We start from the raw sequence: 27,406 nt of genomic DNA, 5'->3' as shown, positions 1-27,406 counted from the left end.
TCACCTCAGTGTTTGAATTAATATTTACCTCTTAACAACTATTTAAAGCAGATTATCTGGTCACTATCTTGTTTGCAGAATCTGGCCGTGTGACTGTGGATCATGTATTTTTCTCTCAGTGGATCACCCTTTCCGATCCCACTCTCCTACTCCATTCCTATACCTACAACATGCCTCTTTGTCATGAAACTACCAAATTCTCTTGTGGCTTCTGTACCTTTGCATAATGCTGTGCCCTGGATATGGACCATTTACTAATTGGACGTTCAGCAGGACTGAGAGACTCTTCAGATCTTTCTCCCTTCACTAACCACACATGGAAATAAATAAACACTTAATTGTCTGTGAGGCATTTTGGGACTTCCTGAGATCATAACTGGTGCTATATGAATGCAAATTCTCTCCAGCCCTTTTCACATCAACTGATCTGCTGCTCTTGATGTTCATTCTATGCTGCCTCACTAACCTGATTAAATCTCTGTTTGTACACAGTGCGTCGTGGGTGAGTTGGGATCAACAGGGGGCACTGATTCCAGTTCATGTTTTTGACACTGTTCCAGAATCCTGGATTCTGGAATTCCTATTGTTACTCTGTGATGAGGGAGCAGGATTAACATCAGGAGAGATCCAGTGAGTTACAACAGGGTGCAGGGAGAGGGCGGTGACTGAGTGACAGAGCTGGATTAACATGAGAGATCCAGTCATTTAAACAGAGTGCAGGGAGAGAGGGGTTATTCAGTGACAGTGTGAGGAAGGTGGATTAACATCAGGAGAGATCCAGTCAGTTTTACAAGGTGCAGAGGGAGAGGGGTTACTGAGTGATAGTGTGAGGGAGCTGGATTAACATAAGTAGAGATTCAATCAATTATACAGGGTGCATAGGGAGAGGAATTACCGAGTGACAGTGTAAGGGAGCTGGATTAACATCAGTAGAGATTCAATCAGTTATACAGGATGTGTCGGGGTGGAAGGGGTTTGTGAACAATATTACGAGGGAAACTGATTAAAAACTGGGAAAATCTTTTGACAAGGTAAGGAAATTCAGAGAAGATTTGAAAACTGTCAGTTTCTTTGTAAGGCAGGTGAGAAGTATTTTTTTATCTTGCATGTTACTTTGCAATAAAACAAACCAGCTGTGAGGGATTACAAGCTTGGCTCTACCAAGTAACATGTCTATGAACAGGAATAGAAGCTGGGGCCTATAATATGTACTGAACTCTCTGAGCAATAGCGCAAGTGCTGCCAAAACATTGCCTCCCACCAGGGTTGCATATAATTGTAAAGCAGCCCCCTTCCCCAGCCTAGCCCTATCCTGGCCCTCCCTAACTGGGCTTCTCCCCAGTGGGGCCCCCTATGTCTGCTTGCACAGCAGCCTGACAACACAGCGTCTGAACTCAGCCAGTGCACTCCTCCACTGTGACTTGTGTTGCGCAGAGCCATATCTGCCTAGATTCCAGAAGGTTCTCTAGGCTTTCTCTAATTCAGTCACCGAGTGAACTGCTGTTAAGGGAACAGATGTGATTTATGGCTCGACAGCTAACTCTATGAGATTACTGTGAGTTATGGCCTTGGGATAAGCCTGTTGGAGAGGGGAGGGTGCGGGTTGTGCTGTTGTCGTTATTTAATGACCATTGCCTGGGGTAACACCCATCCCGTCACCCCTGCTATGACTCACTGATATTCACAACACAACAGTGAAACACATATTAAAACTTGTAGTCATTTTATAACCTCAACCACTCAATTTTAAAATATTAAAAGTATCATTTTCAGTTTAACAGTGTAGCTGACAAGGATAGCATTTATTGCTCATCTATTTTTACCCCTTAAAGTGGTGGTAAGCTGCTTTCTTGAACTGCTGCAGCTTATGTAGTGCAGATACTCCCACAGAGCTGTGCAGAAGGGAGGTCCAGGATTTTAATTCAGTGACAGTGAAGGAACAGCAATATCTTTCCACTTCAGGATGATGTGTGACTTAAGAGGGAACTCGCAGGTGATGGAGTAATCATACACCTGCTGACCTTGTCTTTCTACATGGTGGAGAAATGTTGCTGGTGAAAACAGCATGAAGTCTGTCACAGCTGCAGAGAAATGATCAGGGCTAGTACTCAAACTTGTTTGTTAGTTAAAAGGTGCCATGAGATGATTATTCCCAGCATCTTTTTATTACATGGAGTGCTTTTTCAAAGCAAACACAACATTTGCCGCTTACTGGATGTTTTAAGCTTTGTGAAGGTGTCAGTTTATTAAAGTGGTTAAAAAGATCCAATTTTAATTGTGCAGGTTGCAAATGTCTAACTGCAAAACTCCAACTCATTCTACAAGTGGAAAACCACAGGCTCACATGCAGTGATTTATGCTATCTATACAGTATATGTCAGACTCAGAAACTGAATACCGAATCTACAGTTGAGCACCTGATTTACAGCAATCTTTTTTATTCATTTGGGGGATCTAGGTGTTGCTGGTCCGCCAGGTTTTATTGCCTGTCCCCAGGTGCCCCCTTGTAAAGGTCGTGATGAGCAGCTTTCTTGAACTGCTGCGGTTCACCTGCTGTGGATTAATCCACAGTGATGTTAGATTAGTGGCATGTGTATTTCTCGCTGGGATATAGTGAGGGGGATACTCATTAAACACCAAATCACCTCATTAATATTCAGCTTCCTATCCTATTGCAAACCTAACAAGCTCACCTTCAAGAAAACTTGACATGGAAACCAGAGCAGGTACCTGATTAATCAGAATTTGCTCTGGACAACCTTCATGATGGGCACTGGACACCAAGATCTCAGGGCACACTCCATGGCAGAGCACCCGCAGCCCTACATCCACGGACATTGGCATCTGATACATGCCGGCTTCTAAGAGCCCTCTAATTCCCTTATCCTTGTTTAGAGGGTTCTTCCCTTCAATGCTGCACCTCAGACAGTATTGACAACTATCCTTAAGATGTTACAGGAAGGAAACTACCCATTTAGGGACACAATACCAGTTCATGGACTGGACAAGGCTGTATCTCCAGGCTCTTTACTTGCTCTCATAGCCCTCATTCACTCTGTGGCAATGAATTCCACAGGCAGGCTCAGAGGGCTGTGGAGGCCAGGTCATTAAAACAGAGATGGATAAGTTCTTGATTGCCAAGGGGATCAAAGGTTACAGGGAGAAAGCAGGAAAATGGGGTTGAAAAACCTATCAGCCACGATTGAATGGCAGAGCAGACTTAATGGGCCGAGTGGCCTAATTTCTGCTCCTAGTCTTATAAGATGTTCACAGCATTCCTGCTCTGCATTGCATTAACCTTCTGTGCTTTGCCTCCTCAAGCAGAGATATAGGGCTCTTTTATTTCTGTCTTGCCTTGTCATTTAGTGCAGACACAAAGACAGGAGGCTTGTTGTGGCTGTGTGCAGGCCGCAGTCGGGTCAAGGGGGAATTGCCTTCATACTGGGGGAAACCTCCATTACCAGGCCAGGGGCTTGGAAATGGTTAGCCAACCGCTCAGGGTGGTCAGAGTCAGGGTCCTCTCCTCAAAATGGGGGGGGGGAGGTGTCAGACATACAACTGCCCACCTCAATTCTTTCTGTCCATTTAGAAGCTAAGATCCTCATGGAATAAGACAGAGGCAGGCATTACAAGAGGTGAATGTGGGTGGTGTAACTGTTACTTTTGGTGCAGGCAGAGGTCCATATGAGGTTGGCAGTGTCACGGTTGGGGTTGATTACAGTGAGTGAGGGAAGATGTTGCAAGCAACAGTGAGAGTGGCAGAGCAATGAGCCTCAGTGAGAGGGGGTACAGGAACAGAGATATGAATTGCTCCAGAAACAGCACATGGCAAAGTGGGGTTGGGTGGGTAGTTAATGTGGTGAATTTGGTAAAATGCAGTGAGAGAAATTGTTAGGCCTCAAAGAAAACATATCCTCCAAGAAAGTTACACTTAACCAAAATAATGTAAGAGTCCGCCCAAGTCTATCCATGTTTTTGTAGAATATTGTGCTTGGTTTATACATCAGCTGACATTCTGGGATGTGGGTGTTGTTGGCAAGGCTAGCATTTATTCTCAGGACTTCACCTCCATCTGCTTCTGAAACCTTCATTTCAATCCTTCGTCATCTCTACACTTAACGATTCCAAACCACCACTGGCTGGTTTTCCATATACTATCCTCGGCAAAATTTAAATTCTGCTGTGCATGAGTTAACACTACAAAGTCCCTTCCCTCGATCAGCCCTGGGCTCACTCACTTACATAGGATTTTAGTCAAGCAATGTTTTAAAATTCTCATTTATGTTCTGAATTTCTTCCAAGGCCAAGTAGATCTCTGTGATCTCCTCTGGTCTCATAATTCTCCAAAGGTGCTCCTTTAATTCTGGCCCCTTGAGCTTTGAGAACGCCCATTGATAGAGCTCAAGATTTTTGGGCATGGTCACATCGGTCTCTGTTATGAGGTGGGTACACTACGTCCTTGTTCCATGATTTCCCTGTCAGTACAACGACCGTCTCAATGGACAGCAATTTGAGAACTGCAGCTGTCAATTCACATAGATATACTGTACCTTGTCTTACTGGTCACCAGGGTCCAGTCACTAACATCTCCCCACACAGACTGGTATGGTATCGGCCCTAGGCACAATCACCTACTTGATGCTGTGTTAATAACCATCCCAGCCATGTAATGAACTCCCAAACCTGTCTCCAGTCTCTAGGGAGGCCTTCTTTGTGCCTGGTGGGAAGGTCAAGAGATGAATATCTGATTGCCCTAAAACCAGAATGTGAACAGATACCAAGAATATTGCCTGGTCTTCTTGTCCTTCGATAATGGAGCATTTTGATGTAGACACAGATGAGAGAAATATACAGGTAATAGAAAATAAAGCAGCAACTGAGATTCATGTTGAATTGTGGTTTTTGGAGGCTGGGTGTTTTAAAATAAAGTTAAAGATAGCAAGCAAACTAGCTGAGAACAGGTTTGTTGAAAATCAGACAGATGGGCCTGTTATGAGCATCTTTGACATTAATTGCCTCACCATTGGTGCACATGCCTTCCTCTGCTTGGGTCTTAAGCCTCGATTTACCTCCCTGAATCTCTCCGCCTCGCCGGTTTGTTTTCCTCCTTTAGAAAGCTATGTAAATCCTACATCACTAAACACGGTTTTGATTAACTGACCTAGTATCTCCTATTCTGTTTTATATCGTGCCACATGGGGAACATTTACTATGTTACGAGAAAGATATATAAAGCTAACTGAGGAAGGAAGAAACTATTTATACAGCATAATCTTTTAGACTATGGCTGTACAGAGATGCAGCAGGAAGTATTATGCCATCCAGTTCATTATTGTCCTTTAGGGAAGGAAATCTGCTGTCCTCATCCGGCCTGGCCTGCACATGACTCCAGGGCCCACTATACTGTGCTTGCCCTCTGAAATAGTTTAGCATAGGATTTACGTAGTTTATCTGTAAATTTCCCTCAAAACTTCAAGACCTGGGTTTCCGCTCCGCCCTCTGCAACTGGATCTTCTGCAATCAGTGAAGGTGTGTAACTACACCTCCTCCAAGATAACACTCAACATTAGAGCCCCCCAAAGGAGGTGTTCTCGGACCCTTTCTGTACTCCCCATGCACCCACGACTATGTTGCCAAATTCTAAACGAATGCCATCTACAATTTTGCTGAGTTCAGCACCGTGGTAGGACAGATATCAAACGACAGTGATTCTGAATATAGAAGAGATAGACGGCTTGTGCAATGATAACAACCTCTCTCTGAATGTCAGCAAATGCAAAGAGCTGATCATTGACTTCAGAAAGAAAGGAGGAGAACACACAACCATCTACATCAAGAGAGTGGACGTTGAGAGGGTTGAGAGCATCAAGTTCCTAAGAGTGACGATATTTGACAATCTGTCCTAGACTTCCCACGTAAAGGCGATGGTCAAAAAAGCACAACAACGCCTCTCCTTCCTCAGGCAGCTCCGGAAATTTGGCATGTTCAAAGGACCCTCAACAACTTTCACAGATGCATCACTGAAAGCGTACTATTCTGGTTCATAATGGCCTGATATGGCAACTGCTCTGCCTAGGATTGTAAGAAACTACAGAAGGTTCAGTGCACAGGCTAGATCATGGAAGCCAACCTCCCATCCGTGGACTCCACTTATGAGTCGTGTTGCTGTGGAAGACTCATCACACCCCGGTAATCCTCTTCTACAATCTCTTCCATCAGGCAGAAGATACAGAAGCTTGAACACACATATACCAGCACGTTCAAGAACAGCTTCTTCCTTGATTTTATTAGATTGATGAATGGACTTTCTAACTTCAAATAATGTTGATTTTGTTAATGTTGATATTGCCTCACACATCCCGTGCAGTATAACCTTTATGCCTTATTCTGTCCCAAGTTTTTTCCAACCTATTATTTCTACATCCTTGATTACTATGATCTGCCTCTACTGTTCGCAAACAAAGCTTTTCACTGTACTTTTTTTACACATGACAATAAATTAAATCAAATCAAATCAAACCATTCAGTTCAAAGCCAATTAGGGATTGGCAACAAATGTTGTCCTTGCCAGTAACACTCACATCCTGTGAATATATAAAAGAAACATGCCTCTGCAATGTTCCCTCTAAGCTGAGTGATCAGAGTGTGGACCCGTTGACTTCCAATTCTGGAGGCTGGTGCCATACATGCACCTTGGAGGTACACACAGTGGCAGCAAATCTTAGAGAGAACGTAAGTCTTTTGTAATATAACTGAGAAATGTGAGGCTGCTTACATTACCTGCCTAAGAAACATGGCAGAACTATGCAAGGGTTTTACAATACTCCAGTAGTTTCATGGCCAGCATTACTGATCCTAATGATGCCATATTATTCCTGATTTTGGCTGACAAGTGGCAAGTAACATTTGCACCACACAAGTGTTAGGCAATGACCATCTCCAATAAGAGACAATCTAATCACTGCCCCTTAACAATCAATGGTGTTACCATAACTATCATTATCCTTGGAGTTACCATTGATCAGAAACTCAACTGGACCCACCACATAAACACTCAGAATACTGCAGCAAGCAACTCACCTTCTGTTTTCCCAAAGCCTGTCAACCATCTTCAAGGCACAAGTCAAAAGTGTAATGGAATACTCCCCATTTGACTGAATTGGTGCAGCTCCAACAACACTCAAGAAACTTGACACTATCCAGGACAAAGCAGCTCGCTTGATTGGCACATCCACAAACATCCACGCTATCCACCATCGACACTCAGTAGCTGCAGTGTTTACAATCTACAAGACGTGCTGCAGAAATTCACCGAAGATCCTCAGACAGCAGCTTCCAAACCCACTACAACTTCCAACTAGAAGGGTAGCAGATACATGAGAACACTACCACCTGCAAGTTCTTCTCCATGTAACTCACCATCCTGACTTAGAAATACATCACCATTCCTTCACTGTCGCTTGGTCAAATCCTGGGATTCCCTCCCTACAGCACATGGACTGCAGTGGTTGAAGAAGGCAGCTCACCACAATCTTCTCAAGAGCAACTATGAATGGGCAATAAACGCTGGCCAGCCACCAATGCCCATGTGCCACGAGTAAATTAAAAAATTGTTTAATTACATTTAAATTCTCCAATGACTATGATGAGACATTTGCAGATCATTAATCCTAGCTAGCCCAGTAAAGTAACCACTGACACTACTTACTACTTACAACAAAGGCTAAGACTTTGATACTGTCATTTTCCTGCTGTGTTTGAATGTGGATAATTGAGGCACTGCTTCTTTCTTGATTTTTACGTTCTATCACTTCTTCAAGCTGATGGTGAAGGCCATACACATTAGACTTTCTCATTGATCACATTGAGGCAATCAAACACAGGTTACGAGGAACAGAAAATGGCCATTCAGCACATGAGTTTGTGCTCATTCTCTGAAGGACCAGTTCCCCTAGTTCCATTCCTTTTTTATCTCGCTATACCCTACATATTCTTCCCTCAGATAATGATCCAACATCCTCTTGAAAGTTATAAATGAAGTGCCACTACAACATGCTCAGGTAGTGCACGCTAGATCCGATCCACTCACCTACCCGAGAAGAAATGTTTCCTCATGTTGCCTTTTCATCTTTTGAAATTACCACATAATCTGGTTCTCGATCCTCACACCAATGGGAATGGTTTCTCAATAAACACATTATCCCAGTTGGATAATGGGGCATTGGAACCAATTACAGATCACTTAGGGAGACTGGTGACCTTTAAACTGAGCTGCCAGGGGAAGTGGTGGAGACAGGTACAATTACAGCACTTAAAAGACATCCGGATGGGTATGTGAATAATAAGGGTTTAAAGGGAAACCAGCTGGCAAATGGAGACTAGTTCAGTCTCCATGTCTGATTGGTCTGTTTTCTCTCCTCTATGACTCTATGCTGCTTTTGAGTAAAAAGAAAGGAAATCTCTCTCCTCGGGGATACCGCATTGCTTGCCCGACCTCCCCCCCCCCCCCCCCCCCCCCCCCCCCCCAGGGGCTGGGATGATCATCCAACCTGATCATCCAACTCAGTCCCCTAATTCACTTTCTCCCTATACATTTGATCCCTTTAGGCCGAAGAACCATATCTAATTGATTCTTTAATGTTTTTGTCTCAACTCTTTCTGTGGCAGAGAATTCCACAGTTACTGTAAGTTAAGAAACCAGATTTTTTTGGTGCTGATCTCAGGAATGTCACTAACTAGAATACTAAAAGTCCTGCATTATGCTAGGAAGTTAAATATTTTGGATGGTACACACAGGAGGGACAAGGTGCTTGACAACATACAACAACAAATACTTATATTTCTACAGCGTCTTTCACACAATAAAACATTCCAATATGCTTTTTAGGAGCGTTACTAAAATTCACTGACTAACATAAAGAGTTGTAAGGGACAGATGACCAAAAGTTCAAAGGTTTTAATTAATGTCTTAAATAAGAAGAGAAATGTGGAATGGTCCAGGCAGGGAATTCTAGGGCTTAGGGCCCAGGAACCTGCTGACAAAGAGACAGAAGGTCAAATGTCAAAACTGAAAGTATAAATCAAAGTGACAATCAGAGATCATAACCTTCTCTCCACAAGATCCTCTGCTCATACCACAAACCATCCAGTAACTTCTGGTCAATACTTTAAAGCACAAACAACTTAAAAAAAGGATGCCTCTATTTTCCAGAAGCTTCTCTACTCTCTCCAGGTCGGGCAATATGGCCCTGCTCCCGAAACAAATGCTCCGGTAAATGCAAGGATTGGTTGGCAACAGTATAGGAGTCTCGATCAAACGGGTCAATCTGACTTCTTGACTGTGGCCAGGACTTCAAAGGGAATGTACACCTTTAGAAAGGGGGAAGAAGGGGAGAGAGAAAATAAAAGGATAAGATTTACATTTTTATTCCAACTTTTTCCATATCCCTTCATATTCTTAAATTTTAAAAAAACAAGCAATCTCAGTTTCAAAAGCTCCAACTGACCCCAATATCCACTGTCTATGGGGGGATGGTTCCAGATTTCCACTACCCTTTGTGTGAAGAAGTATGGAAGCCCAGTTGGCTCAAACTATTGGCTCCACAGCAATGATTGGGATAGAATTAAGAGATATTTACTGAATGGTTTTACTTGCCTTTGTACACTGCCTGCCTCCTTACTCTGCAGTCTCAGGCGTGGTCAGGCTTTCTGTGTGTGTCACACTGAGCACGTACAGGTCAACAGATATCGTAATTGATGAAAGAAGACAGGTGTAGTATGCCAGAAACTGAAGCAATTCTGAAGGAAAGATGAGGTTCCATTGAATAGAGGTACTGCACAGCCACAATTCGTAGACTTGTAGACTAGCTCTACCAAGGAACTGTGAGTTGCTCTTCGAGACTGGAGTTGAACAGTCTCTAGTCTGAAGCACAACATACTGACACACCCTTCCAGTGACACGCCTCAAAGATCTTAAAAGTCCCTTTGAGGAGAGAGACAGAGTGAATGTGGAACGGTCGACATTTCTTTAAACAAGTAACAATTCCCGAAGATCTGAGTGGATCATATTGTAAAGGCATGGCCTGGAAAAATGATTGACTTTTCTTGGGGAAAATCTCCTTGTTCCATCAGATTTGAAATGAGGATATGTCTGGAATCAGAGATAAAAAGGCTTTGGGAATGAGGGGGCATGGGGTGTGGGGTGTGGGGGGTGTTGCTCTGAGGCCACATGGTCAGCAACCTGAATCCTGGGATATGAACCTTGGATTTTTGCCTGGAGTTGAATCCCTGTGAAGTTTGTGCCAGTGAATTAATGGTCCAGGGTGTAAAGTGCTCCAAACTGGGAGCTTTGGGAAGGGTAAGTGAGACTCAGCAGAAACAGTCACACTAACAAACATTTGTTAACACACACACAAACAATTTATGGCTGAGGTCATTTAGCGCAATCCAACCATCTACACATAAGCAGTTTCCTTAATTATTCCAAGTGTTAAGTGTCTTCCCACTAAAGCTTCAGTTATTCAAATTGGGCGGATACATTTGTTAGAGAGAACTGAAAGTGAGCTTGGATTGGAAAGAGACCAAGTGAGATCTAGGTCTAATTTACTCCAGTATAAGGTAACTGTTCTGAAAGAATTCATGGTGAAGCTGCATCAAGTTCCACCTCATGGGATGAGGTCACACACTCTTTTGATGGAGAAGGAGCAGTCTAGCTGTAGATCCCAATGGGGTTATTCATGTTATCTCTGGCTGCTGTTAGTCTTTACCATTCTGCCTAACTAGTCAAAGTAACTTCTACCGACTGTTATAATACAATAAACTACATCTAGTTTTCAGGCAAGCGTTTCTTCTTTTTAAGACTCAATAGTAGCTTATCTGGATAAATGCTAACCAAATAGGTCCTCAGATATAACACAGAAAGAAGGATTAGTGCCAGCACTGTATTTCCACTACAAACTGCCAATGGTAGGTACCACGACTAACAACATGGTGGTCAGCGGTTAGATCATCATAAAAATACTTCAAGGTAACAACGGTGAAAACAATTCATTCTACACAGGGTAGAAATTAAAAGAGAAGTGAGTTTATCACTTTAACAATGTTACCACTTCAAGATTACTCAGGCAGTCAGTCAAGTAGCTGCAAGTAGATTCCATGAGGCATGGCTGCAGCAGACAACGCGTAGGCCAGACTTAATTTATATTGAGATCGCTGTATTAAAATGTTGCAGAGTTCATTGAAGGTGACAAAAAGGCAATGTAAAAGGTTTAGAATTCAGAGTCTAACTGAAGAGGATAGGTGGAATAATTTTATCAGACAATAATTCTTGTCTGATTGTCATAAGACAAGAACATCAATAATCTAAACTGCAATTTCAGAGGGAAGATTAATTAAGTCTGCAACCACGTAGTTTTATTTTCAAAATTGTGCTGGGAATGTGCATTGAGTTTTAGAACATGAAACATGGGAAAACATTTACTTTGCCCATGAAGAAATATGGAACTGCAATACTGGCTGCAGAAGAAAGGAAAATCTCCAGTAGGTGGGAAACCACCATTTTGATTGGAACAAAAGATGGTGAAATCTCCTGTAAACAGTACAAAGATACAGTATTGTCATAACACAAACGTTAAAACTTTATTGAAAAAATATTTCTATCATAGAGTTCAAAAGACTTGCAGACAAAAACAATACTCATCATTGCAATTATAGATATTAAAAGTTTGAAGAGACTTTATGGCAAGCGAATTAAAACAGTATTGATTTAATGTCTGATTATAAGCTTCAAAGCCATTTATTTACTGCAGAATCATTAAATGTTTGAGATAAACAAAACTATGTAGCATTGAGACACTGCAGAATTAAATACATGTTATAAAATATAAACACTCTACAGACACATATGACAAACTAACAAAAAGACAAGGCCAAACTGCAAATACCAAGAGTCAACATCAACGTTTTAGAACCACAAGGCCTCCAAAGTACAGGCAATGCCCAATGTGATGATGCTGCTCCTTTAACAAGGTTATTTTGTCTTTGGGTCTTTGAGAGATGCCTGAAAGGCAAAGGTGCTGGAATGTCTGGGTAGGAGCCATGTTTAACAATGGCAGGGGAATGGCCAGTTTTCCTAGTTCAGAGTTTTTCTAGTTTCTTGTAGATGTAACAGCAAGAAGTTGTTGCAGTTCAGAGAAAGGTTCCAAGCTTTAGCAGATGATTCTTGACTGGCTTTTCTCTCTGAAATCTCTCCTGACTATAAGAACCTGTGTTTGAATTTACCTTTTTGCCAAGGGGCATACTTATGGGATGTTATGGTAATTGGAACAGCTCCTTAGTTAAGTTGCGGTATCGAATCATTTGAGTTTTTAAACAGTTAAGTTATTCTAATATCTGTTATCTTTTGTTTGTGTTTCAACTGTAGTAGTTAAATAAATTCTGTTTTGCTTAAAGCCGAGTGGTTTGACCAGCTGCATCACTCCTGGAATATCCACTTCACAACTGCCTTTTAAATAAGTAAAAGACAGGGTCTAGGCTACCTTCTTGAAATATTTTGAGGGGTCTGGCCTGGTCCATAACACCAACTATGAAAGAAGAACTCTACATCTGTAAAACTACAGGTAACTTCCAGAAGGTATGTAAAAGGACATAATTTCAGAACAGCAAAAAGCCAATGCTTGTTCATTCAAAATGGTATATTTAGTAGTACCTCCTCCTTTAGAATATATATCCACATTAGATAATATACCATTATTAGAAAAGATACCCAAGGCAATCCTAGGGGAAATTAGAATTTAAGTGGATCAAGTGGCATATCTCAATGGACATTCCATTAACTTTAAGCTTGCTACAGGTGTGAGTGTCACTGTCCTATCAGCTGAAATATTGTGGTTGTAAAGACAGAAATTACACCTTATAAAGGTGAAACTACATTTCTCAGGTAGAATAACTCATAAGAGGAAAGATATGCCACAAGTAGCACTGTAACACAAGGTGGAAGAGATTTGAAAACATGTGCATAATTCACAATCAACACTTCTCACTTGACCTCAACATGTATGTCTTGACCTCAACATCCTTGTGGTAGTAGACGTTGAAGAGCAAATGCGTGACAACAAACTGTTGTCCATCAACCAGTAAAAGGCAGCCAAGACATTTTATTAGATCTTCCAGATTCATGTCAGAATCTACTCAGAGCATCTACTTTGCCGAGGGTTACCAGAAGAACCAAAACCTGAGAATAAGATTGATCATTACAATCTACTTGAGCTGACTGAAGTTGTTGAGAGAGCAAGACAGCCCTCTGAACAAACTCATATATCAGATTTCATTGTGGTAACTTATGATTTGTTGTCACAAGATCAATAGCAACATTTCAATCCTTTGCCTTTCGAAGAAGAGTTATCAGTACCAGAGACAAAGATAATGCTAAATAAGCAGTGCCGTCCAGCACCAATGAAGATGTGAAAATGTCTAGTTCATTGTGAAGACATTCACAGGGAGCTGCTGAAGATATCCAACTTGCTCAACACATTGAAATAAAGAGCTTACACATCCACAGATTCAGGACATGGTCACAACAAAAACATGTCCTGGTCTGAGAAGCCAGGATACTGCAAGAAAGTAAGCACTTGATTCAGCAGAGCAGCCATTTCTGCAAGGGACATTCATGGCATTAAAGGCTTTCCACATAACGTGATTGGATAACTGCCTGAGTTAGCAGTGAAGAGAATACAGGAGGTTAAGGATCCTCCAAGTAAACTACTAAGTAAACAGTATCAGGTAAACATCCTCCACGAAGGATGTCTAAGGGATAAATGATCCTCCAGCAGAGAAATGATTTACAGAAGTTCAGAATCAATGTCAATAGTACTCAAGCCAAAGACCTACAGATCCTCCGAATCTGAAAGGAGCACTTTTTGAAGAATGTGAAACCTCCAGACTGCCCAAATTTATGAATTTAGTTATATACCTGAACGTACAAATGTTAACTACGGGGAAAAGGTGGGATATGTTATACAATCTTTAGGTTGAGAATAAGCTGTTTGGCTGTAGATCTCGATGGGGTCAGTCATGTCATCTCTAACTTAGGTTGGTCTTAATAATCTGCCTAACTAGTCAAGGTAACTTGTACGTACTGTTAGCATGCAATAAACAACATCCTGTTAACACAGGTGCCTCTTGTTGTAACTATTCAGCGGTTTATTTTCTGGTATTGCTAACCTAATAGGTCCTTAGAAAATTATAGAGAGAAGCAATGGTGACAACATTCTATCCCAACTACAAACTGCCAATGGTTGCCCTCACAACATACAATAGGTAAAAAGAGCCTAAGTACTAATTTGTGTATCGCTCGCTGGACATCGATGTGCATCTGGGAAAATTAACAAACAGTGAAATTCACAACTAATCTTGGAGGAACTGTTGGGCGAAGTTCACAGCACAAAATCAGATAAGTTAATTGTTTTAAGTCTGTCCAAGAGAAAGGCTGCTGTAGTGAGTATAGTGGATTCTTTCTTGATTATATGTTTGTTGGAGATAAGTCTCTTGATTAAACTTAAAATATAAGCCATAGCTATTAATTTACCCTGGGGCAGTGTTTGTAGAGGAATAAGACGGTGTTATTTTTCTGGGTCTGTAGATTGTGAAGGAGCAAAAATGGCCTTTGCAGTGATATGTACTTCTTGTCAAATGATATGTACTCCTTGTCAGATGTGGGAGTTTAAAGAGAGTTTAAGGGTTACTGCGGATTATATCTGCCATAAATGCTGTTGGATGCAAATCTTATCAGATCGAGTGGATCGGTTGGAGAGAGAGATAGAAGCGATGAGGAATTTGCAACAGCAAAAGTATGTGATGCATGGCAGTTATAGGAAGGGGGGAAAGTCTCAGATACAGTCACATAGATGGGTTAACTCCAGGAAAGGTAAGAGAGGTTGGCAGCTAGTGCAGGAGTCTTTTGTGGATATACCCATTTCAAACAGGAATGCTGTTTTGGAAAATGTAGGGGTGATGGATTCTCAGGGGAACGTAGCACAAACAGCCAAGTTTCTGGTATTGAGACTGGCTCTAATGCAATGAGGGGTACGTCGGGTTCCAAGATATCAATTGTGTTAGGGGATTCTGTAGTCAGAGGTACAGACAGACGTTTCTGTGGCCTGCAGAGAAAAAGCAGAATGGTGTGTTGTTTCCCTGGTGCCAGGATCAAGGATGTTTCAGAGAGGGTGCAGAATGTTCTCACGGGGGAGAGGGGCTAGCAGGAGGTCATTGTCCACATTGGAACCAATGACATTGGAAGGGAGAAGGTTAAGATTCTGAAGGGAGATTTGCTAGAACTGCTTGGGAGGATTTAAACTAGTAAGGTGGGGGGGGTGGGACCCAGGGAGATAGTGAGGAAAGAGATCGATCGGAGACTGGTACAGCTGAGAAAAGAAGTGAGTCAAACAGTCAAGGCAGGCAGGGACAAGGTAGGACTAATAAATTAAACTGCATTTATTTCAATGCAAGGGGCCTAGCAGGAAAGGCAGATGAACTCAGGGCATGGTTAGCAACATGGGACTGGGATATCATAGCAATTACAGAAACATGGCTCAGGGATGGGCAGGACTGGCAGCTTAATGTTCCAGGATACAAATGCTACAGGAAGGATAGAAAGGGAGGCAAGAGAGGAGGGGGAGTGGCATTTTTGATACAGGATAGCATTACAGCTGTGCTGAGGGAAGATATTCCCGGAAATACATCCAGGGAAGTTATTTGGGTGGAATTGAGAAATAAGAAAGGGATGATTATCTTATTGGGATTGTATTATAGACCCCCTAATAGTCAGAGGGAAATTGAGAAACAAACCTGTAAGGAGATCTCAGCTATCTGTAAGAATAATAGGGTGGTTATGGTAGGGGATTTTAACTTGCCCAACATCGACTGGGACTGCCATAGTGTTAAAGGTTTAGATGGAGAGGAATTTCTTAAGTGTGTACAAGACAATTTTCTGATTCAGTATGTGGTTGTACCTACTAGAGAAGGTGCAAAACCTGACCTACTCTTCGGAAATAAGGCAGGGCAGGTGACTGAGGTGTCAGTGGGGGAGCATTTTAGGACCAGCGACCATAATTCTATTTGTTTTAAAATAGTGATGGAAAAGGATAGACCAGGTCTAAAAGTTGAAGTTCTAAATTGGAGAAAGGCCAATTTTGACGGTATTAGGCAAGAACTTTCAAAAGCTGATTGGAGGCAGATGTTTGCAGGTAAAGGGACGGCTGGAAAATGGGAATCCTTCAGAAATGAGATAACGAGAGTTCAGAGAAAGTATATTCCTGTCAGGGTGAAAGGGAAGGCTGGTAGGTATAGGGAATGCTGGATGACTAAAGAAATTGAGGACATGGTTAAGAAAAAGAAGGAAGCATATGTCAGGTACAGACAGGAGAGATCAAGTGAATCCTTAGAAGAGTATAAAGAAAGTAGGAGTATGCTTAAGAGGGAAATCAGGAGGGCAAAACGAGGACATGAGATAGCTTTGGCAAATAGAATTAAGGAGAATCCAAAGGGTTTTTACAAATATATTAAGGACAAAAGGGTAACTAGGGAAAGAATAGGGACCCTTAAAGATCAGCAAGGCAGCCTTTGTGTGGAGCCACAGAAAATGGGGGAGATACTAAATTAATATTTTGCATCAGTATTTACTGTGGAAAAGGATATGGAAGATATAGACTGTAGGGAAATAGATGGTGACATCTTGCAAAATGTCCAGATTACAGAGGAGGAAGTGCTGGATGTCTTGAAATGGTTAAAGGTGGATAAATCCCCAGGACCAGATCAGGTGTACCCGAGAACTCTGTGGGAAGCTAGAGAAGTGATTGCTGGGCCTCTTGCAGAGATATTTGTATCATCGATACTCACAGGTGTGGTGCCAGAATACTGGAGGTTGGAAAACGTGGCGCCACTATTTAAGAAGGGCGGTAAAGACAAGCCAGGGAACTATAGACTGGTGAACGTGAACTCGGTGGTGGGCAAGTTGTTGGAGGAAATCCTGAGGGACAGGATGTACATGTATTTGGAAAGGCAAGGACTGATTCAGGATAATCAACATGGCTTTGTGCGTGGGAAATCATGTCTCACAAACTTGACTGAGGTTTTTAAAGAAGTAACAAAGAAGATTGATGAGGGCAGAGCAGTAGATGTGATCTATATGGACTTCAATAAGGTGTTCGACAAGGTTCCCCATGGGAGACTGATTAGCAAGGTTAGATCTCATGGAATACAGGGAGAACTAGCCATTTGGATACAGAACTGGCTCAAAGGTAGAAGACAGAGGGTAGTGGTGGACGGGTTGTTTTTCAGACTGGAGGCCTGTGACCAGTGGAGTTCCACAAGGATTGGTGCTGGGTCGTCTATTTTTTGTCATTTACATAAATGATTTGGATACGAGCATAAGAGGTACAGTTAGTAAGTTTGCAGATGACATCAAAATTGGAGGTGTAGTGGACAGCGAAAAAGGTTACCTCAGATTACAACAGGATCTGGATCAGATGGGCCAATGTGCTGAGAAGTGGCAGATGGAGTTTAATTCAGATAAATGCGAGGTGCTGCATTTTGGGAAAGCAAATCTTAGCAGAACTTATACACTTAATGGTAAGGTCCTAGGGAGTGTTGCTGAACAAAGAGACCTTGGAGTGCAGGTTCATAGCTCCTTGAAAGTGGAGTCACAGGTAGATAGGATAGTGAAGAAGGCGTTTGGTATGCTTTCCTTTATTGGTCAGAGTATTGAGTACAGGAGTTGGGAGGTCATGTTGCGGCTGTACAGGACATTGGTTAGGCCACTGGTGGAATATTTCATGCAATTCTGGTCTCCTTCCTATCGTAAAGATGTTGTGAAACTTGAAGGGGTTCAGAAAAGATTTACAAGGATGTTGCCAGGGTTGGAGGATCTGAGCTACAGGGAGAGGCTGAACAGGCTGGGGCAGTTTTCCCTGGAGCGTCGGAGGCTGAGGGGTGACCTTATAGAGGTTTACAAAATTATGAGGGGCATGGATAGGATAAACAGACAAAGTCTTTTCCCTGGGGTCGGGGAGTCCAGAACTAGAGGGCATAGTTTAGATTAGATTACTTACAGTGTGGAAACAGGCCCTTCGGCTCAACAAGTCCACACCGACCCTCCGAAGAGCAACCCACCCAGACCCATTCCCCTACATTTATCCCTTCACCTAACACTATGGGCAATTTAGCATGGCCAATTCACCTAACCTGCACATCTTTGGATTGTGGGTTTAGGGTGAGAGGGGAAAGATATAAAAGAGACCTAAGAGGTAACTTTTTCACGCAGAGGGTGGTACGTGTATGGAATGAGCTGCCAGAGGATGTGGTGGAGGCTGGTACAATTGCAACATTTAAGAGGCATTTGGATGGATATATGAATAGGAAGGATTTGGAGGGATATGGGCCAGGTGCTGGCGGGTGGGACTAGATTGGGTTGGGATATCTGGTCGGCATGGACGGGTTAGACCGAAGGGTCTGTTTCCATGCTGTACATCTCTATGACTCTATGACTCTATACTGTTCAGACACTCACTAGGAAATGGACTACTGATTTGAAGGACACATTTACAAAGAAACCCAGGAGTACAGACAGAACTGCCAGACTCCTCTACATGTTGCACCTTCAGCGGCTTCACATTCCTCAGATTTCACTTGGTGACAGGGAGGTTAGGTTACTAGTCATGACTCATATCCTCCAGCTAATATGACCTTTCACCTTACTGAAATGTCCATTACTGAACCATGATTGCCTTACTTAAGAAACGTTTTCCACCACCTACCATATTGGAGCCCTTAATGTTAGGTTTCAGAATTGGTTACCATGGTAATCCTACTGAAAGGCTAGCTGTTCAAACGCCCAACAGCAAGATTAGAACTGATAGATAAGGAAAACCTTTATCCAGATATCTAATTGAATCCAATAAATGTAATGATTGTGTTTGTTTGTCAGTTTATCCATTACTGATTTCCCATTAAAGAGAATCTCATGCAACTCAGACCCCAAACAAGGTGTGGAGAGAAAGAACAGAAGAGTGGGGGGGAGGCAGGGGATTCAGGGGAGGTGAGAAGATAAGAAAAGCAGAGATTGGGATATAGTGAAAACAAGGGAAAGTGAAGGTCTGAATAGATGAAGGAGAGGCAGGGAGGAGGTATGGAGATAGAATAGGGAAATGATGGAGGGAGCAGAAGGGAATCAAGGTGGAGGGAGGTGAGGGTCAACCCTAAAAGGAGGGGAGAGGCAGGGAGGGAAGGTGGGGAATTGAGGGTAGATGCAAAGGGAGGAGGAGACAATGGGGAGATGGAAGCTAGAGGGATAGATGGACAGTCAAGGTAGGGCCACTAACAGCACATGGCAAGCAAGGGAGAAGGCAGTGAGAGGTGAGGCTGGAGGAAGGCAAGGTGCAGGAGATGGACATTTCTTTTTCTCAAAGATGAATCTCCGAGCAGAAGCTTCTTGAAACTCTTTTTTAAGATGTCACTCAAAATCTGATTCTTTCACCAAGCCTTTGGTCATCTGCCTTGCTCTCACTTTGTGTGGCTTTTTGTGTCTGACCGTCGACCGGTGAGAGTGCCTTCGAGAGGTTTCTTTATGGTTAAAATGTTCCATTTGTTGGTGAGCAGCTGACTGAGCTCTGATGGGTCTTAGAGGGACAGAATTAAAAAAGAAAGCAGCTGAGATTACTGCTCTCTCACCTACATCTAGTCATCGGGAAAAAAATACATATTGTTGTGAAAACTGGACAAGCACATGATCGTGCTAAAGTGGAGCTTGCCTCTTTATTTCCTGGGTGCAGTACCAGCAGTGACCACCATGCCCACATGGCATATCTGATCCTGGAGAGTGCGGCCAGCCTCTCATTAGCAACAGCTTTTGTAAAGTTCCTAAAATCCTGCGTCCAGCCTATTACTGGTCTTTTTCTTGCCCAGGGCAGGAATAGGGACAACAGAACCCTGTTTAATTCAGCCCATGGTCATGGTCTGTGCTCATATGTAAATTCTGTGGAACAGAAAAAATCCATTCAGGCCCTTTGGCCTGTTTTATTTCATCCAGGCTGATCTGTACTTCAACTCAAGTTGTCTAGCTTTGCTCTATATTCCATGATAGCTAATCTCAGTCTCAAAAGCTCCAGTTGACACAGAGCAGCGACAGACTTTGGGGAGAATGTTGCAGAATTTAATTTCTCTTTGTATGTCCATCTTGATTTCATCCCTAACATCTTCATTGTAAGATTATGTTTCTTCGTGTCCTGGACTCACCCAGATACAGGTTTTCTATCTCTAACTTAGTAAAGTGGAGCAGGGTAGTTGCCTGTGCCTTCCCTGTGTTCACAATGAATTTCATCTGTCCCTTATTAAGTGAACACACCCAAGCCAGACTCTGCTGTTGGTCATCCAAACAGCTCATCATCAAAGACCTCTTCCTCCACCTTATTGCCCATTGGACATTCTTGCAAAGGTACACTCCACAACCCTGTTACCCAACTGGTTACTTGATGTATCCATCCTCATGAAGGCCCACCCATTGGAAAATAAACAGACTTCTTTATTGAATTAGGATTTTTAAATTGCCTTTTCAATAGCTATTTCATCCCCAACTCTAATACTTAAATGATTAACAAACAAAAATGTTTAAACCTTTCCGCATTACCCTAAAAATTTATCTCCAGCGAGTCTAGGCCTTGAGCACAAAAATCAACGCTGACAACTCTAGTGTTGTACTGAAGGAATATTCCATTGTTGGAAGTGCCATCTTTCAGATGAGATGTCAAACTAAGGCTCCCATTTGCCTGTTCAGGTGGATGTAAAAGATTCCATGGCACAATTCACAGGAAGGGCAGGGAGATATACTCAGTGTCCCGGTCATTGTAAATCCTTCAGTCAACAATCACAAAATAAAACTTATCTGGTCGTTATTACTCTGCTAATCATGGGAGCTTGCTGTGCACAAATTAGCTGCTGCATTCCTACATTTTGCAACGACTACACTTCAAAAAGCACTTAATTGGCTGCAAAAGCACTTCAAGATGTCTGGTGCCTGTGAAAAGCTGTATAGAAATGCAAGCTTTGCGTATTTTTCATCAGGAAATTTATTTTGACCTCCTAGAAACGTGGTGATATCCTGGAAGGGTGGCAACCCCACCAGCTGGTGAGGATTTTTGCAGGGGATGGGCGGGGGGTGAATTCAAAATGCTAAATAAATGACATTTACAAGTATGGAGGAAGCGAGACAAAGGGGCTCTGGGATTGCAGGCAGCCTGTCTACTGAAGGAGAGGCCGAACAGAAATCCATGAATGCTGAATTCTTTCAGTTTCTAAACTGGGAGCTGGCAAACAGGAAGTTCTGTTTCCACACAGTCAAGGCCCAGCCTTAGCTAGCCAAGCACCCCCTACCTCCCTGCTCTGTCTCTTCCCCAGAGAAAGAAGCACAGACATTTCTCACAAAGTGGGAAGGGGGTTCAGGGGTGAAAGCAAGCAATTATTAAGAAGTTGTGAAATAAACAACAAATCACTTGACTGGAAAAACAGCTCATATCCCCAAAAGACATGTAAAAGTTAAAGAGAAGGAGAGAAAATCTAATGGCTACAGATCGCTCCAGCTTACCTTGTAAATGGCACTGATCCAACGAGTCCAGACACTCAGGAATTCAGCAGCCAATGCCTCGCAGCAATGAAGGGCTGAACCACTAACTACCTGGCTCTCTTGCTTGAACTGGGGGCGCAGGGTCATGCAGTTCCCATTGCAGCTGTATGGTGCAGGACAGCTCCTCACCCACCTAAGTCAAATGTGAGAGCATAAATCCCTCTGAGCCAACCTTATATCAATTTCATGGTGCAATCAGGTCCACTCAGAAATGCACAGTTCTGAGATATTTTATTCTTAAAAATAAACATGGCTCCAGGTGTTTAAACAGAATCAGGAACTGTCCCATTCTTACTCCAAACTGCACCATATAAAGTGTCTTTCTAGCAGAAAATGCCCCAGACAGGAGTGGTCAATAAAGTGGGTTTTATGGTAAGGAAGGCTGACCAACAAAATGTGAGTGGCAAGAAGGGCAAAGAGTTTTTGCATCTCTTAACACAGAGATCCTAAAGGCCTTGCCCATGTCAGCTTAACCCCTGTCTCAATGCTATGTTCCTGCTCACTGACCAATACCACACTAAGATACACACACACGCACACACTCACACTCCAACATGTACAGAGATACTCATAAAATTTAACATGTATAATAATACACACAGACACAAAGGAACAAATATTGACCAATATACAATCACACATAAAAAAAGACACACGTACTGGCATGTACACCAACACATGGTATACACTCAAAGACACATACATACATCAACACTTGAACAGTGACACAGATAGGCATCAATGATGTCCCTAAGTAAAGTTTACATTTCTTTTGTAAACAAAATGCGAGCTTTGTTTTCTCAATGGTTGATAATCATTAAATGAAAAATATTTGCACAGTCTAGACTCCTCGCCAGAGCAGTTCTAAAAGGTTCAACTGAGAGAAGGGACCGAACAGAGTCAAATAGCAAAGTAAAATGATGCATGAGTTTTCAGCTCAGCTCTTTTCACCAGCTCAGAAGATGGTGGGTAGGAACCCCACAGACTACAATGTAGAAGTTGCCGACGCCAGTCTAGAACTGAGCATTTCAGAACTTTAAATCTTTACATTTTAAATCAAGGCCACATTTTTGAATTGTTCCTGCAGAATGCTGTTGTGAACACCAAATGGTGGCAGAAAGCACATAAATGGTGAGTGAAGTGGGTTTTCCTCTTTTACAGTACACCGCGAAATGCTGAACTCTGAGTTTTATCTGTGTTTACTAAAGTGAGTGACAACAGTGCTACCAGTGGAAAAGAAAAGTGACCAATCAATAATGCAGTTACCAGGTTGCTATTTCTGACTATTAGCAAGCTTTCAAGTGAAAGAACAACATTGCAAAAGTGGAAAAGTCTTTTTTACAAAGATTATCCAGTGGATAAATTGCTATTTGGCATTGCATAATATTGAAAGACCAGCCCAGTGTGAGTCCAAACCTAGTTCTTTAAACTCTCTCCATTATTCTTTTCAGGACAGTGTAGCCACTTGCTTGGCTGTTTGAAGGGTTCAACAGATATATGAATGTTTGGCTGCCTTCAAAAGCACTAATAAAATCTGTTGCATCAACTTTATTTAAGCACCTATCCTGGGGAATATGAGTCTGTTGGCTTTGACAAATGTATAAAAAATTGAAGTGAATAATAGCTTTTCTATTGCCTATTCAATTTATTTTTATTTTGACACATTAATGAACTTCGAAACAGAATAGTTGCTTACGATATGCCTGTTCATGTGGTGTTTATTTCAACAGATTTATAAGCTTCTGAAACAGCCAATGGCTTTTCCAAGGCTTCTCAAGTGATATTTGTTTATTTATCACATGGGCGGCATGGTGGCACAGTGGTTAGCACTGCTGCCTCACAGCTCCAGAGACCCGGGTTCAATTCCTGCCTCAGGCGACTGACTGTGTGGAGTTTGCACATTCTCCCTGTGTCTGCGTGGGTTTCCTCCGGGTGCTCCGGTTTCCTCCCACAGTCCAAAGATGTGCAGGTCAGGTGAATTGGCCATGCTAAATTGCCCGTAGTGTTAGGTAAAGGGTAAATGTAGGGGGTATGGGTGGGTTGCGCTTCGGCGGGGCGGTGTGGACGTGTTGGGCCGAAGGGCCTGTTTCCACACTGTAAGTAATCTAATCTAATTTCCAATCAATCTTAAATATTTTAATAGATTAGATTAGATTCCCTACAGTGCGGAAACAGGCCCTTCGGCCCAACAAGTCCACACCAACCCTCCGAAGAGTAACCCACCCAGACCCATTTCCCTCTGACTAATACACCTAACACTATGGGCAATTTAGAATGGCCAATTCACCTGACCGGCACATCTTTGGACTATGGGAGGAAACTGGAGCACCCGGAGGAAACCCATGCATACACGGGGAGAATATGCAAACTCCACACAGTCAGTCACCCAAGGCTGAAATCGAACCTGGGTACCTGGGTCCCTGGTGCTGTGAAGCACCAGTGCTAACCACTGAACAATAGATCTTGTGTGTTCTGTTCATAAAGGAGCTGGTAAGCGAGTCGTTTCAAGAAGTAAAGGTTACAGCAGATAGGGGAGAGTTAGTGAATGAGGGCAAGATGGGCTTCATATTAATCTGAAGAACTGGGCCACTGTCTCTGGGAATTGAGGCAGCGTTGTTAACCTATTTTCACCTGGTTAACCTGCTTCTGTCTCCAATCAGGTACGGCTCCAAGTTGTTCTGCCATCCAAGAGATGAAAATCCCATCTGCCAGGACAGAGTGTGTCAGGAAACTTTCTGACTCCTGATTTCTGCTTCCATGATGAAATTGCAGACAAACAAAAGATAGTCAGTCAGCGCCATGAGAATTAATTACCAACTTTGCAAATTTACATTTCAGCTCTGGATTGGGAGGATGCCCAACTGTCTTACTGCCGTTGAAATGGGAAGAAGTGAAAACAACAGCCAGAGTTTTGATCTTGATTATCCTTCCACCGGGAAATGAAAATAAGTGAATGAATCAAAGCTGTAACCCCGCTCCCACCTCAGTCAAATGTTGTTACATAAGTTGCTGAAAACTGGAACAAGTATGTGGACATGTAGACTGAACCAAATTCCAATAAGGATTTAATGACTCAGCCAAGGAACATTCTAGTAACCATTTTTGACAGACTTCTATTCTTAACCATTACAGAGCAAACAATGATAGCATCCCTCTCTATCCTCTCCATTTCTCCACTTCCTTCCCCTTCTCTATGACATTCACCAAAACTCCACCTGATTGAGTCAGCCTTTGGTCATCAGTCCCAGTATCTCCATCGCTAGGAGATTGACTCTGACATCATCTAACGTGTACCAAGTTGTCCAGCATGGGTCAGTGAATACATTATTTAAAAAACAGATTTTCCCTCCCAGACCAAAAGTAGCTGGGGATTGCGGCACAGACCTAATCTCCGACCTAGTCAAGATCAGCTTATGCAGCATTAAAAGACAAAATTGCATCTGGGATTTTTCATTTTTTTAAACATTCGTTCATGGGGTCTGGACATTGCTTGCTTGGCCAGCATTTATTACCCATTTCAAAGTATTCTGGAGAAGGTGACCTGCTGTCTTGAACAGCAGAGGAGCAGCATATCCTTTAGCTATGGACTTCCAGGATTTTGACTACATGGCTTTGAAAGCAATAAGGTTTCAAGTCAGGATGGTAAGTAGCTCGGAAAGGATTTACAGGTGATGGTGCATCCTATGCATCTGCTGCGGTTGTCCTTTGGGGTGGTTGAAGTCACAGGTTTGGAAGGTGCTGTGCTATAGCTAGGGTATGTTGCTGCAGGGTATCTTGTTAATGTTACACATTACTGCCTCTACACATCATTGATAAAAGGAGTGAATGTTGAAGGTGGTGGATATGGTGCCTTTTGAGTGAGCTACTTTGTGATGAATGGTGTCAAGCTTCTTGAGTGTTGTATGAGCTGCAACCATCCAGGCAAGTGAAGTTCCATCACACTCCTCACTTGTGCTTTTTGGATGGTGAACAGGGAATCAGGAGGTGAGTTACTTGCCAATGAATTCTGAGCCTTTGACCTGCACTTGTAGCCACAGTACTTATATGGCACTCCAGTTCAGTTTCTAGTCAATGGTAATCCCCAGAATGTTGATATTGGTGTATAGTCCTGCTCTGAATGGTTCCTTCCTCGGATAGGAGTATTATCACCACCTGGCTCACTCTAATCATGCCTGCTATCCAGCTTTAGACTTGATAATAGCATACCAATTGAAACCGGGAATACTCATGTTCTGCAAGGAGCTCAAAGAGTGGGGTGCTGGAAGAGCACAGCCAGTCAGGCAGCATCCGAGGAGCAGGAGAAACAAGCTGTCAAGGCTTGAGGAGAGGAGCGTGTCAATTGAAAATTTCAAACCTCTAATTGATAGCTTTTGTTCGTTGAGGTTATGACGAGATAGGCGAAATCAGCAATGAGGTAACAATAAGGAACAAATGGTAGGGGTTGAGTGGTTTCTAACTCTATGCAAGAAGCTCTAGAGCTAGCTGGCCACCTTCTGTTCCCTTGTAGCAGCGTTGAATGCCTTAATGGCCTCCTCCTGTTCCTATGTAAATAATTATGAGACAAAATGAAAATAACACACAATAACATGGAGCCAGCTTGGCCAAATCTGGAGCATACATGGATAGGAGGACTGGTAATTGTATTTGCAATAATAGACACAAGCAGGTTTACTAACTTACTGCAGATAATTCTGATCTGTACCAAATGCGAAGAGACTGTGAAATAGCCAACATGCACTGCATTTTATCACTGCAGAGTAACATTGCTTCTGTGTAATGGATTCCTTTATTTGCAGAGTCTCTGGTTCAGTTGCAGTGATTCCTCCAGTCTGGATGCATACAGTAACTTCCCAGCACATGAGAGTGTGCTGCTGGATTTATCTAGCCCTGTGGCAAAGGCACAGGATAAACATTGAGGTTTGCACTGTTATGTGTTCAGCTGGGTAGGATAGCTCCTCCCAACAGAGGGTCCCTTTCATCTCCCAAGACAGCAACATATTGGCCCATTCCAGGACATACCTCCTTCCACATCCAAAAGGACTTAATTAACAGGAGAGGAAAAGGGCCTCAGTTCAATGCTGGGCTAGTCACAAAAAAAATCTCAGACATACGGAAAAAAAGTCTCAGACACAGCTGGTTTGAAGTAGGTACCTGTTCAAGGCCTTGGCTGTTTTTCTGTACTCAGTGATAAATAACTAGTTCATTTTGACAAGATGGCCTCTGCTTCCCATAAAATCTATCTCCGTAGAAGAAATTAAGATCTCATGTTTTAAGGTGCTTTCACAATCTCAAGATGACCCAAAGCATTGTACAGCCCAGGAAGTTATTTTTGAAGTGCAGTCACCATTGTAATTTAGGAAGTATGGGAGCAAATTTTGCACACAGGAAGATTCCACAAACAGCAATGTGATACTGACTAGATCAACTATTTATACATTCGGCTGAGAGAAAAGGTTGCTCAAGGGGTATTGGAAAAAGCTTGGGCTGTTCTTCTTCAAAATAAAAACTCATCATTACGCTCCCTCTAAATTCTGTGGGGAAACGAGAAGGCCTTACAAAGGCCCTATACCAAAGGTTGGCTCCTTGAAGATACCATGATTGTCAGCTTCACAAAAAATGAAGGGACCACAAACTTGAATAAATTGCCCACACAGTGCAAAACTAAATTGTTGATAATTCTGCTTTTCAAAAAATTCTGTTATTAGTGTGCACGCCCGTGAACAAACACACTGACAT

At 42.5% G+C, this 27,406-nt stretch overlaps 1 protein-coding gene across 6 annotated transcripts in view; it reads right to left on the bottom strand.

The window, feature by feature from the left end:
* glis2b (GLIS family zinc finger 2b) overlaps positions 1-27,406 on the bottom strand; it is an 87,203-nt gene that overhangs the window by 50,027 nt on the left and 9,770 nt on the right. For 2 of the 6 annotated variants that reach the window (XM_087997879.1, XM_087997877.1), the window contains exon 2: positions 21,632-21,803. The exons of 3 other annotated variants lie outside the window; for them this stretch is intronic. The gene's annotated coding sequence lies outside the window, so the exon portion shown is untranslated. Of the gene's footprint in view, positions 1-21,631; positions 21,804-24,301; positions 24,320-27,406 lie in introns of those variants that run through there. One more of the 6 variants, XM_087997878.1, reaches the window with a different exon arrangement.

The sequence above is a fragment of the Chiloscyllium plagiosum genome, unplaced genomic scaffold (genome assembly GCF_037043375.1).
Source record: "Chiloscyllium plagiosum isolate Xiang-an unplaced genomic scaffold, Cpla_swu_hap1 HiC_scaffold_20, whole genome shotgun sequence".
Classification (NCBI taxonomy): Eukaryota; Metazoa; Chordata; class Chondrichthyes; order Orectolobiformes; family Hemiscylliidae; genus Chiloscyllium; species Chiloscyllium plagiosum.
The sequence above is the reverse complement of the archived record's forward strand: the minus strand, read 5'-3'. Positions and strand labels throughout refer to the sequence as shown.